Here is a 14,382-nt window from a genome sequence, read left to right on the forward strand (position 1 = left end):
CTTGCTTAGCTTCCTCAGCTGTGACCCAAAGAACCTGCCTTATTTACTAGTACATAGAACTGCCCTGTGGAACAATAAAAGCTGGGACAACATGGGTCCCTAAGAGCAGAAATTTACTAGCGGAGGCGTGTAATCCTCCTCCCATCCAGCTCATGTCCAGCTGTGACCTCCGGATTCTGTACACATTGGCAAACCAGGAGCAGGCTCTCCCTCCCAACATTCCACAGCGTCGTTTTCACTGCTAGAAAGCCTAGGAAATCCTGGCGGAGCCATCTCAGTTTTTTCTGGCCACCACAGGGAGAAAAACAGAAATGGGTCACTTGTCAAGGTCCAAAACAGCCCAGGAGGAAGACTCATGGGATGATTCCCCTGCGACACTCATAGTATCAGAAGTCACTTCTATGACCTTAGGAAGGAGTGGATATGCAAGCCCCACAACCCACATGTTCTTAAGAGCCTTAAAAAGGGGTGGTCCCAGGTAGGTCTCCATCCCTGGACTCAATCCTGAATGCCTCTCCTCCGCTCTCACACTTGACCCCACCCTCTCCAGCTACCTCCCCTTTCCTCCTCCTTGTCTTCCTCCTATGACACATGGGTGACACTCCCCAAACCCTTGGCTCCTCTCAGTGAGGTCTCTGCTCTTGGGAGCCTGGGGACAAGCAGAGCCGATCCCATTAAGGGATCCACCACCACCAGCAATCCCTTTGGCAGAGTCTCTGCTGAGCTCTCCCCTGAGCACCCACTCAGTACCCCTCTGACATTTTCTCCAGCTCTTCCTTGAGACTCCACTCCTATTGTACAATGAACCACCATCACGGCCAGCAACCTTGTTTCTGACACTGAATTTACAGTGGGACTGTCCAGCATATCCTCCCACCTCAGCATCCTGGGCCACTCAGGTGTCCGAGATACCAGGCTCTGTCCATGGACTCTCTCTGGGATGCCTCAGTCCAAGCCTCAGCTGGGAGTTAGCAGTTGGTAATCTCCCTTATCTCCCATTTGGCTTTATTTTTAAAAACTAGCTTCTCATCTGACCTTGTTCCCCTTGAAGGTGTTTATAAAAATAATCCAGAAAACGAGGTGCAGAGAACTTCATATATGAGACCATGCCATGCCCTCCTGTCTTTAAATGAATGTTTTCAAAACACTTTGACATCATGTGGTCACTAAATCTTCAAAATCTCCCTATGAGGTGAGCATCATCCCCGTGTTGGGGGTGGGGAACCTGAAAGCCATGGAGGTGAAGTGCATTGCCCAAAGGCACACAGCTAGTATATGGCAAAGTTAGCATCAAGAGCTAAGTTTTCAGATTCAAAGCCCAGTGTTTCTCTTGCATAGCACACTCCTCTGCAGAAACAGGGACTGAGCCCCGGGCTGACTCCAAGACTAAGGTCCCAACTCAGTGTCATTAGCCATGAAGCACAGACCTCATGGCAGTCACAGTTCAGGGCCTCAGAGCCTGAGAGAGCACAGTGTGAGCAAACACTGTCAGGACAAGGAGGTTGAGAGAGGCTAAGTGGAGAAGGGGGGCAGATGGCCAACTTCAGAACAGGGCAGGGTCCCATATGGTGCCCATCTCCCACACTGTCCCTGCTGTCCCCTCTGTACACTCTCCTCCCCATCCTGACCTCTTGCCCTGATGAAGTGACTCAGGTTGAGGCCCTACTGCAAGAAAATGGTTCCAAGACCCTCCTCCTCCTTCTGCTTGTGTTGTGCATGGGGACTCCAAAAGGTACCATCTTAGCCTGGATCCCCTCAAAAGAAGAGCCTGAGACAAGGAGTTTGGTGCAGGGATTTGTTTGGGAGGTGATCCAGGGGTCTAGAAAAAGACAGCAGGAACAGCATGATCAGTAGGCAGAGAAACCTGATAAGATTAAGTAGCAAGGTCACCACTGTACAAAGTATAGCAGTTACCATGTGAGCCGCTGTCTCTTAGAGGGCTCAGAGATGAAACACAGCCAGCACCACACTTTTCAGCACAGCCAAAAGCAGTCTGTGCTTATAGACTGATTCTATGCCACTCGACCTCTGCAAAACATGCAGAACTCCCTCAGATTTATACTTCAGAAGGACAAGGGGCAGCAGCATTTATCACAAGTCCCCACCCCTATGCGCCGCACAAAATAACTTAATCAAGAGAATGACATCCCATTATTTTGCCACTTGCTGTTGGTTAGAAGCAAGTTGTAGGTTTCACCTGCACTCCAGAGAGGGTAGTATATAAGGGTGTAACTCACTGGTGGTCACCCCAGGGTGTGTCTGCCACACTAGATCAATGGTTCTGAACCTGGCTGCAGATTAGAATCACTGGGAAGCATTTTCTAAAAATTAGTGCCTGGGCCATGCTGCAGAGATCTTGATTTAATTGTCCTAGCAAGGACCTGGACATCAGCATTTTTAAAAGGCCCCCCGTGATTCTAGTGTGCAGCTGGGGTTGATCACTACTGGTCTGGGATGTGGGAGAGGAAATGAGAAAAAAAAAAGAAAAAAGCTGTCTCAGCCCTATCTATGAGTCTCAGCCATGACCTTCTCAGGTCAAAAGCAATTTCAATTTTTCATCACCACCAAAACTAGCCACCACAACTTCTCATTGCACAGTCTTTGCCTTTGCCTATGGAGCTGGCTGGGCTCCTGATCCTCACCTTTGTCCCTCCCCGTCTTTTTCCTCTTGCCCACGCCTTTTCGTAGTTGCACACCATTCTGGCTCCATAGTCTTCTTATATCATTATACTCATCCCTGTCATTTTCTTCCCCTTTCACCTCCTGTATCCATCAGGGTTCTATTGGAGAATCAGAACTACCAAGAGGTGTATAATAAAGAAGTTGTTATAGGAAGTTGATTTGACCTTATGTTTCTATATCTGGGGCAAGGAGCCTTGCAGTCCACAGGGCAGGTGATCAGGAAAGGAAGATGGATATGAAGTAAGGAAGAACAAAGACAACTTGCAGCCTGTGAGTTTGGACTGGAACTCACACTGGTCTCTCCTTGCCTCTGAGTCTCCACCTTCAATAATGGGGCTGATCTGCAGGAGAAACTAGTGCCCTTTCTTCCAGCGCCAAATAAACACAGAGCCCAGGAATCAGGGGAGCCAAAGCCAATTAGTAAAGCCAGTGACCAGCACACATGAGCTGTAAACGGGCCCAGGGCCTGCTCCATCCCACCTGCCAAATAAATAAAGAATGTGGCTGCTGTTCCATGTCCACCTTCCAAATACAGTGTATGAAGTCCCTTGTGGCCTGGGCTAACCCAAAACTAAGCAGGGAAGGGGATTTAAGAAACATACTAGTAGTTCCAGCTTAGCTAAGCTGACATGGCACAGACCCAGCATACTTCCCCTCTGTCTCTCTTTCTTACTTCTTTTCTTTTCTCATTGTCTTCCACAGATCTCTAACGGCATTCTCAGTCTTGATCATTTACTCCTATGTAAATCTAAATATTTAATTGGAACCTATGGGTTTTCAACTTTGTGCTATTACCACTGGGGGTGGGGGGGCATCTGGTAAAGGTAGTGAAGGAATGTCCAGAGTGGAAGCCACATCTTTACCTTTGCACCCAGGCCAAAGGTGTTACAGGGCCCACACTCACCAAGCCCTTTGGCTGCCTCCCTGGGCCTTCTAGGGTCAGGGCCAGGATACTCTCTATCACTCACTGTATCTAGGCCCACGCAGAAAAGAGTTTGCACTGGGTCCTGCAAGACTGAGATCGTCTCTGTCCGGGGGGCTTGCTGGTATCTGCCACTGCGGTATTCCTTTATGCCTATACCTTTTCCTAGGGAAGTCCAGGCTGGCACCCACTGCTCTCAACAACCCCCATCTCTGAAAAAGCTGTAAACGATATTCACAATGAGCATCAGACCTTGAAAACGTACCTGGCACTTCAGTGACAAATGAGGAAACTGAGGCTCTGGAAAGTCCCATCATTTGTCCATGATCACTCAGCCAGGAAGCAATAGATTCATGTTTCCAATCCAAGTGTCCTACTCCCAGCCAGGGACAAGCTATTCTGTGAAATAAAGACTCAGAAAATAACGGGGTTTGGTCCCCAGGGGGCGGGCCAAGCCAGGCAGCCTCCTTCAGATCTAGGGCTGGCGTTTCTTTGAAGTGAGGGTAACACCTCGGGGAATAAAAGTCTGTCTGCTCAGAAGGGATCATGTGGAATTTGGGGCCCTGTTGTAGACGAGACTGGCCTCTGAGCTCAAGCAGTTAACATGTGTTCTGGTCTCCCTTAGAGGTCTCTGAGATGAAACGCCGGCCGCCACACTTCCCAGCGCAGCTGAAAACAGTCTGCAGGGGCCTATCTGGAGCAAATCAGTCTCACTGGAGTGAAAAATAGCAGATGTCAGAGTTCGCCCGCAGCCCCGGGAAACCCGAGCCCTGCCGCCCTCGGCTCTGCCCTCACAAATCATCCTCTGAGCAAATCTCTCACTCACACGAGGCAGCTTCTTGGCTCCTGGCTTCCCTTCTGCCCCGGAGGCCCAGCTGTGGCTGCCAAACAGGTTCACAAGCTGGAAAGGAAACCTAGAATCTCCTGGGGGGCCATCATCCAGGAGGTTTCCTGGCTCCAAGTCAAAGATTCGTAGACCAGTAGGACATTCAAGCTCAAATGGGCCATAGGGGGCCTCTGGTCCAACTCCACCGTCTTACAGATGAGGACACGGAGGCCCTGACTCAGCAGATCAGCTCTGAGGCTTGGACAATGACACTGGCCAAAGCCAGCCTTGGAAACGCTCGAACCTTGGTGAGGTGTGTGTCTACCCTAAATATCTCTGTAACAGCCAGCAGTGACTGGATAGGAAGGAAGGAAGGAAGGAAGGAAGGAAGGAAGGAAGGGTGGAGGGATGGATGGATGGATGGATGGATGGATAAATGGATGGATAATCAAAGGGAAAGAGATAGGGTGAGAGTGAGACAGAGGTTAACAGAGATAAGAAGAAAGGAAAAGAGAGACAGAAAAAGGAAGGGATGGAGGAACAGTCAGGGCACTCACCTTTTTGTCTGACCCACCAGGAGTTGTAGCAATTCCTAGGTGACCTCCACTGTAGCTCTTTTTACCTTGTCTCCCAGGCCAAGGGTGTTACATGGGCCTGCCCTGACCTATCCCCATACGTCACCTCTCGGAGCCACCAATGTCAGGGCCCAGGACCCTTCACTACTGCTCACTATACTTAGGGATTGATTTGGCAAAGGACCATGCCCAAAAGCATGTTCCTTGTGTGTTCACTTTGTCTTTGGAACTTGTCAGAGTTTGCTTTCCAAATACACCTGCTCTTCCTCACTTCCCCCGACAAGTGATGCCAACTCGACCATGTCCACCGAGGCCAGGCCCCTCTGAGGTTTTCCTCCCAGTCACCGCCACCGTCCCAGAGCATGGGAAGGTGCTCACTCCTGGTGCAGGACAGAGTAGCAGCCCAGCATTGGGGATAGACCCATGGGATCCCACCCTGATTCTCTTACTCAGCAGCAGGCTGATTTTAAGGGAATCGTGTGATCAGACCTATAAATGGGAGTCATTATGCCCAGTGCTGTTGGGAGGATGAAATGAGAGTAAGCATTTAATACAAAATGGCATGATAAATGGAGACACTTTTAGGAAAGCTCCCAGCATTGAAGGCCCAGCAGAGCAGATTCATGGCAGCCATGAGCATTATGGGCTGTATTGCCAAAGCATGTGGCCTCCGTGACCACAACCACATCTGGGATGTAGCAAACCCGACCTGATGGATTGGCTGTTGGCTGACCCGCTGTTTTCTCCAGCACGCCCCAGCAAAGGAAAGGAAGAACTGGTTTTGATTTCTTTGCTGCAAACATGACCAAATTTGCAAAGTCCGTGGCCTATAGATTTCTCCAAAAGAACACAGTTTGGGTCTCGTGTCCAGATCCCTGCAGATCATTATGTACACACCCGCCCTCCACTTCCTGTAACCATTTAGCACAACTCTGAAAGTGGGATGTGGGGCAGGAGCAGTTGTGCGTGTGATGTGGATGGCCATGCCAGCTGTGCTGGCGTGTGTGGGGTGGGGGCAGGGGGACTCCATCAAAATTGTATCCGGGGATGGGGAGATGGGGGGGGGAGTAGTTTGTGCCCATCAGGATTTAGGTATTCCATCTTTAATCTGGAACTTTAAGGAAGAAGGGAAAGACTTAATTGAGAAGAACTAAGAGAATTTCAAGTGTGAATGGTAGGCAATTCCTTTCAACCAACATCCGTTGAGCACCTACCGTGTACCAGGCCCCATGGCACCCTAAAGGAATCCACAGTCTAGGGGCACAGCCACACACAGATCATGTCTCTCTCTGGTCAGTTCTGCAAAGAGGGGCTAGAAAACGAAAAGAAGGGAGGGACACTCAGCACAGCCTAGGATGCAGGTTCCTAAAGAAGTCACCTGGGCTGATATGAAACCACCAGGTAACCCACAAGACACACAGGTGCAATTAAGTACCAAGCACTTCTCCATCAGGAACAGCCAAGTCTTCCAGCCAAAGTCTCTGTGTGGATTCTGGTCCCCACACCTTCTTTGCAGCATCTTCCCCTTGGGCTCCATGGACCACCAGGACCAGCACTTTCTTCAGGAAATCATCTTTCCGGGAGCTGGGTGGGCTCCCGAGAATCCCTCATTCCCTTGGGCCCACCGTCTAACATGTAAGGGTTTCCGTGCGACCTGCTGCGCTGCCCCTCAGGAACACGTCTGTTTCTGCCTCCGCATGATCACATTCCACTGCTGAATGGGAAGTTATCCCTGGCCAGGAAGCCCAGCATTCCTCTTCCACTTCTGCACTTGGTTTGAGGACCCCACGTTATCTGTGCTGATGAGCTCCATTTCCCTAGGTTCCAAGAACTTGGCAACCTTAGATTCTACTTCTCAACGCTACACTCTCGCTCTGGCCACCTGCCTTAAAGTGTCAATCTCAGCAAGACACCACCCAGACCTCAATAGGGGCCTACCTCATGGCACCTGCTTATAGACCCCTCCGGTTACACCAACCAGTTGCTATCTGGACTGTTTTGGCCCATAGTCGGTCTCGGTCTCATCCTGGCGGTCACGTCTCTCTGATTCCCTCACCTCTGAGGTCTTCAGCAGGTTGGCCCTGGAGAAATTTTAGCTCAGTTGCCTTTCCTTGCTCATTTCCTGCAAAAACACTCTTACTAGTCCCTCTGTTGCCTCAGGCATATGAAGACTCTCACTCCTCCTTTCCCCTTGTCTTGCAACAAGAGCTAAACTCACTGATATGTCACTGGGGATAACACCTTAGACGTGAACTCCCCAGATGTCTGCAACCCTTTCCAGCTTGCTCCCTGCCTGCTCATGGCTACCACTGGTCAGTTTCAGGCAGGTCAAGCCTGCAGTGAGATGCAAGGGGCAATGGGGGTGGCAGTGACTCCGTCATGAGAAGTGGAAGGAGGCAAGGGATTAACTGATTCAACAGCCATTTATTGAGAGCTTTCTCTGCACCAGGGGCCAGCCTAGATGCTGGGATTCCCAGTAAACAGGACAGACGGAATGCCATTGGAAATGTTTTTATCTAAACAGAGGGAAACAAACATAAATAAATAAAACTATCATTTCAAATCACGTCAAGGGCTATGAAGAATAAACGGAACAGCAGACTAGAGAGTGATGGGGCAAGGGTAGATGTGCTGAAGCCTGAGCGGTGAGGAGGAAACTGGGCCAAGATCTGAGGGCAGACGTTTCCTGGGGGAGGAAACAGCATATGCAAAGGCCCCGGGTAGGGTGTGGGAGCAGGAGACAAAGTTAGTGTGTAGCAGAAACAGAACTAAGGCCAGAGAACAGTAGCTAGAGAAGAATGGCAGGGGAAAGTGGAGAGGGGCCGGGCAGGAAGATAAGGGGGCTGGGGCGAGGTTTGTGGAGGGACTCATGTTAGCTCCTGAGGAGGGGCTGGAGTTGTGTCCGCAATGTTTGAGCCTGGGGCTGCTTCAGCTTCTGAGACTGATTCCTCAGGGCAGGTGTGATCCCTGCAGTGGGACGACCTGCATTGCTTCTCGTGGCCCTGAGGGCTCAGGAGCCCTCTGTCCGCAGCTGTAGGTCTGCTCAGCCACCAGGGCCAGCCTGGCCAGCGGAGACTGATGACTCCCTGAATTGGCCCCTCCCAGGAGCCAGGTGATTCTCAGCACTGGCCCTAAACAAAAACCAACAGCTTCCAGGGCTGGGCATCGCGTCACAGGCTCTGGGAGTGGAGTTTGGTCCACGTATCCCAGGCAAGACGGAAGGAGAGGGGCTCGGGGAGACCTCCCCCCAACACCTGCGCCTCGGCCGGCCGGCGCCATTAATGCTTCTGACTCCGGAGGAACATCCCCATTCCCATCCTCAGGAGAATTCTCACCTTCTTTTCCCTTATTAATTGTTTTGTTTCCAATTACACATCTAATATACATCCACCGTAGAGCATTTGAAACATTCAGAGAATATAACAAAGGAGACAGCAATCAGGCACAAACCGAATACCAAAAGAAGCCACTCACCTTCGGCACAGTGGTCTCAGAGGGTGGTCCCCAGACCAGCAGCCTCAGCATGGCCTGTGGCTTGTGGGAAATGCAGACTCTTGGGCCCACATCTGTCCCAGCAACGCAGGGACCCTGGGGTGACGTTCCATCCTCCGGGGGATTCTGAGGCACACTGAGACACACTCGGTTTGAGAACCACAGCTTCAGAACACTTCCTGTCTTTCATCTGGGCTTGTACCTAGTCAAGTTCATTCTGTGACTGTGACTGCATGTTTTGATTCTTTTCCCCAGCATACATCCAGAGATTCCCCCAGGGCATTATAAACTATTCGAAAACTTTTCATGAGTGTCTTTCCTGACGTCTGTGTAGCAACATGCCCATGGTTCTGCCATCACTGACTTAACCAGAACTCTTTTCTAAGCACCTCTGGGGAGTTTGAGAAGTCCTACCTATCCAACTGCATCCTCAGAATTAGGCTGGGAAGGCGCAGCTGCGGCCCCTGCTGAGACACAGCTGGATTTTGTTACAGAGGAATCCTGACTGCTACCAACACAGGTCCAAGTGGGTCAGGAGAGAGGGTGCTGACCAGGAGCTAGTAGGTGTGGGCTCCAGGCCAGACTCTGTGGCCTTGAACAAGCTCCATGCCCTTTTGGACACAGTTGGCCACTGAAAGGCTTGACCTCCACATCACTGAGGTCTCCTAAGTCTCTTGCTATGGGTTCTGGGCACTTCCAGTTGGCTATCCCCCAAGGTGGTCCCGCAGCTCTCAGCATCCTGGGAAGCACAGCTATCGCCAGCGACAAGGCTGTCTGGCTCTTCTCTCATCCAATCTACCCCTGCTCTCCTGCCCACCTGCCACTTGCTCTGATCACCTCTGTCAACAAAAAGAGGGGTCTAGGTCTGGCCAGTTCCACCCTCTGGCCCTGTCCTGCTGTCCAGCTGGGACCCCACCTCTCGTCTCACCTGCCCTGCCAACCACCTCCTAATGCAGGTCACAGCCTCTGCTTCTTTACTGCTTACTCATTCCCCGGCCCTGCAGCCAGCCTTGTGTTGGGTGGCATTCTGGGAGGTGTGGGAGTGGTCCAGGTGAGAAAGGCAGGGATGGTGGGGACTGAGGAAAGGGTAAGGAACGATCTATCAGGAACCACTGAGATGGGGCTCATGAGAGAGAGGAGCCCAGCGTGACTGCCAGGTTCATTTTCTCCAATATCAGTGCCATTTTTCAAGAGTATACAGGAGGATTATTGGGCTCTAGGGAGGCAGAAAGAACATTCATTTGACCTTGCTGCAAGCATCTGCCTCTTCTCTGATCCGTCCCCCAGGCCTGCTCTGTTTCCCCAACCGCCAATCCCAGGCCTCCTCGCCCCCACTCCCAGCCCCCATTCCAGGGGTGGCCTAGCTGACAGCCCGCACTCTGAGGGTCTGGCTGCCAATGGTTTCACGTGCTCCCGCTCCATTTCCAGAGCTTCACAGAGGCCAATAAGGCCTCAAGCGCCCCAGTTTTCAGGGGTGGGGGCAGCTGGAGGGAGGGGAAGGGGCCAAGACTTAATGTAGCAGAGATGTCTGACCCAGGCAGCTCAGCCGCAGCAGCCACCCCAGGTTCCTCCACTGGAATCTCATCACACAGAGGTGGGCTTCGGGGTCTCCTGGATGTGCAGAGGAAGGTGGAAGGGTGGTCCCCTCACTGTGAGGTACATCAGAATCACCTGAGGGCTGTGTCACACAGATCACTGGGCACCCCCCCCCCCACAAGACTTACTGCCTCAGTAGGTCTGGAGTGCAGCCTGAGAATTTGCACCTCTAAGGAATTCCAGCTGCTGCTGCTCCCAGCACTTGAGAATGAGGGTGGGGGAGGGGGAGGCCTATGGGGGGAGCTCTCAACAATTTGAGGAAGAATGAATTCCACCTGGTTCATTGCTCTCTCCCCAGGGCCAGACACATAGTAAATCTCCAACGAAGATTTCTTGAGTGGACAACCCTAAGTCAGAAAATAAAGGCCCAAGGGCCCAAGACAAACCTCTCTGTGCGGTGGGAGAAGGCAGCTCTGAGGCAGAAGGCTGCTTCCGCCACGGTTTTCACTCCTGAGCTCCAGGCAATGGGGTTCAGCTCATACAATCTAAGCAGGGCCCCCACCCCTTCCTCCCCCTCTCCCCTGGGCTGTGAGCTGCCTCATTGACATGCAGCCCGCACAGTTGCAGGGCTCACTTCTGGATCACTGAGAAATGGGTCCGATTTGAAAATGTCAAGATCTCGTTAGCAATTCCAATGGCCACAGCGGTAATTACGCCTTTTCATGTTCCAGTGTGTTACACCCGCATCAAAACTGACACAAACGCCTGGTTTTATAATATCACAGCCTGGAAATAAATGTCCAAAATGATATGAAAATGTACTAGGAAGAGATTAATAACTGTTCTTCCAGGAGGAAAGATAGCCCTTTTCAACCAGTATATTACATATTTTTCCTCTTAAGAAAGCCTCTCTGATAGCATCTCTCCTTGAGGGGGACTGAATTATATTATCACTCCCAGGCAGTAATCAGTGCTGTCAGCTACAGGGCTGAGCCGCTGCAGGCAGGAGGGTGGTGGGGAGGGGTGTCAGGGGGAGGCAGTTCCAAGGGGTGGGCCCTGGAAGGGACACTCCCCACCCCAACCCACCACCAGCCCAGAGTTTTTCTTCCTTGAATAGATAGAACCCGGATCCACTGATCTATGAGCATCTCGTTGCAAAGCAGGAAGGCTGCAGAGGGGCAAAGTGGCATCTGTTTACCTAGGAAAACCCTGTCTGGCCACCTGGGAAAGCATCCATCCCTCTCCAGTCCCAGCAATGAGCTGGGAGATGCTGGCCCAAGGATGGGCCTATAGCAACCGTTTCCTGAGCCCCCTGCCTTGAAGGTCCATCCAGGTAAGATGGAAAGGGAGGCCTGCCCCACGCCAAGGAGGAGCTGGGCACTTCATATGCGTTACCTCATTTAATTGTCTCAACATCCCTAGGAGGTTGGCATAATCACCCCCATTTTGTTGACAAGAAAACTGAGGCACAGTGAGACAGTCACTTTCCCAAGCCCACACAGGACAAAGAGTGGCAGCGTCTGGCATATAAGCAGATCCCTCTCTCTTCCCGGACTCCGTGTCACTCTCAAGGCGGCAAATGAAAACAGCCACACAGGGACCCCAACAGGGAGCAGATGTCTGAACCAGGGGCGGCAAACTCCAAGGAGGCATCACAGCCGGTTACCTTAGCCCCTGAACTTCACAGGTGCCCCTCTGCCCCCATTACCAAAGGCTATATAAAGAGGAGGATACGTTTGACAAAGTTTGGTCAAATTCCTAGAGCCCAGGTGACAGGGAGATACTAGACAGCTTGGAATCCCAGTTGCAAAATGTAAGTGGAGAGGATACCCAAGATTAAATATTTATGTTGGTGGGGACCTTGACTCTCTCCCAAGGCCCAGGGAGCCAAGATGAGCCAGGCAGACCTGGGTGATATCCCATGTCCTGTCTTCATGCTCTGTGACCTCAGACAAAGGTCTCCCAGCCTCTCCCAGGGAGAGGCACCTTCCCCACCCCAGACTCCGAGGAGGTGAGAGGCACCAGGGGTGTTGACAAGCTCCCAGGGGCTTGGCCACAATCTCACTGCAGACCTGGGACACAGGGAGATGCGGGAACCAGCACTGAACAGAGCGTCATGTCTAAAGCAAACCAGCCTTTTTCAAAAGATGGGAATCGACAAAATTAATGAGGCCGATTACTGCCAGCTGCTTAAAGGAACTTGAAGGCTTTTGATGTCAGTACATTTATGATGACAGAGTAATTAGAGCCAATTAAGAAAAAAACGAAGCTGAGCACTGTGTAGTCGGCTGATGCTGGCTGAGTCTCAAGGGGCCTCAGACCCTCTCTGGAGTCCCCAGAAGTGCTCTCAGGAGAGCAGCCTGCAGCCAGGGCGCCCTGTGGCCTCCAGGAATACGGGATCAACTGAGCAGGGACAGAGGCAAGGAGGAGAAGGAGGTCCCGTGTAATTCAAAATCAAGACTGTCTTGTCTAGGTAAGAACCAGTAACCATCCCAAAGAATTTCTCTTTCAACCCGGTGTGCAGGGTCATACACACTCAAACAGAGGCAGCGTGAGTGTCGCCCCATGACAAGCAGCTTTTCTAATGCGGGGCGGGGGGGCAGGGGGGGACAAAACCATCACCATTCCTTCACTCAGCTTCCATCGCCCATGGGAGGCACAGATTTGCAAGGAGGCCAGCTGGGACCGGGCAGAGCTGATGGTCTGGAACAGAAAGGGGGTGACTGTTCTTACTCCAAAATTTAAGACGTAGGAAAGCAGATGGATTTACAGCTCAGGGTGGCTCATGACTCTTGGTTCATCTGCCACCCTCTTCCCTGATCTTCCCAGGTTGTTGGAGAAAGGCACCCCCTGGCCTTATTCACAGGCTAACACAGGAAACATTGACATATGATGAGGAGAGCCCTGCGGAGTTCCCAGACGCCCTTCCCACCATCCGCTTCCCGATCCCTGAACCTGATACCAGGAATCAAACCCTTTACCCCACCAGGAGAAATCCAGCCTCAAACGCAAACTCCCCCAGGCATGGGGCATGAGAACTGAATTCTTACTCAAAGGCGAACGGCTGCCATCTCTCATTCAGTCAAAGGTAAATGGCTGCTACCTTTCATTCAGCCAAGAAGCTGTACACCAGCCCCGTGTCCTGCCGTGGGCCTCATCTCCCTGGCCCCACTCCCCCCGGCAGGCCCAGGTGAACCAGGGGCAGGGCAGAGTTCTTACAGGGCTGAACGTGGGGCAGATTTTCATCAAAGTTGAAATAAAAAAGAAGAAGAAACTCTGAAGCCCATTTTTGAAAGACCCACCCCGCCAGATGGAAGTCATATGCGCCTCTCAACCATTTAGTTATGGTCGCCTTTGTGCTCAGAGATCTTTAACGCAAGAGCAGAGTGGAAAATAAACACAGGCTCGTAAACGGAGAAGTCAGATTCTCCTCCAACAGGCCGAGGAAATCAAAGCACATGTGCTAATCCCGCTGCTCGCCCTGACCAGCTGCTTCCACGCGGGTCTCTCGGCCTCTCTGGGCCAATTCACGCATCTGTAAAGTAACAGAGCGGTCCCGTGTGATTCCTCAGGGCCGTCCACCTCTGTGAGTCTAAGGTACTGCACTCAGCTCTGATTCTTAAGTATTTCTGCTAAAGTGCAATCACAGGGGGGAGGAAAAACCCTACGAGAACCAATGGATATGTTTCTTGGCTAAAAAGAACCATTTATTCTGGAAAATGAACTACATCCCTGATGTGAGCATTAAATCAAGCCGCATCCTGAAAGCACATGTTCAGGGCCGCAAGAGACATGTGAGTCCAATTAAAATATTTAAGCTGGTTTTCTTTCTTCAGAGAATCGCAAAGTCTAACTATATGCACATGTCTGGCATTTTCCGGGGACTGTGATGAGATTTTTGCATGAGTTGTTTGGCGTTTGAATTTTATTGGATCAATACCAGGTGTGGGTCATGTAACGAAAAAAAATTGGGGGGAAAAATCTGATGTGTTAGTCTCTCGTTACAGTTTCTATGCCTTGCTTTTATTTCTTAGACTCTAAGCACATGGGACTTGTTCTGTAGTTTCCTTCAGTCTAATGCTCTGTTATCTCAAATGCCCTTATTCTCATGATTAGAGTTAGAGATTGTTTTTGGACATCGAGGTTGATGCAGGCAACCAGGAATGCCATTGGGTGAGTGTTGGGTGTTTCCTTCCCACGTCCAGCGTGGGTCAGGGTTCAGGAACTGGAAGCAGAGCCGCACACAAATGAATATGAAAAGACAAGAGATAATTTGGAAATATTGGGGGACCAGGCGGGCAAGTCCAACTCAAGGGGAAGGACTTCCTCCAGTGCTCAGGCCTCACCAA

This window comes from Myotis lucifugus, unplaced genomic scaffold (genome assembly GCF_000147115.1).
Source record: "Myotis lucifugus unplaced genomic scaffold, Myoluc2.0 scaffold_45, whole genome shotgun sequence".
Lineage (NCBI taxonomy): Eukaryota > Metazoa > Chordata > Mammalia > Chiroptera > Vespertilionidae > Myotis > Myotis lucifugus.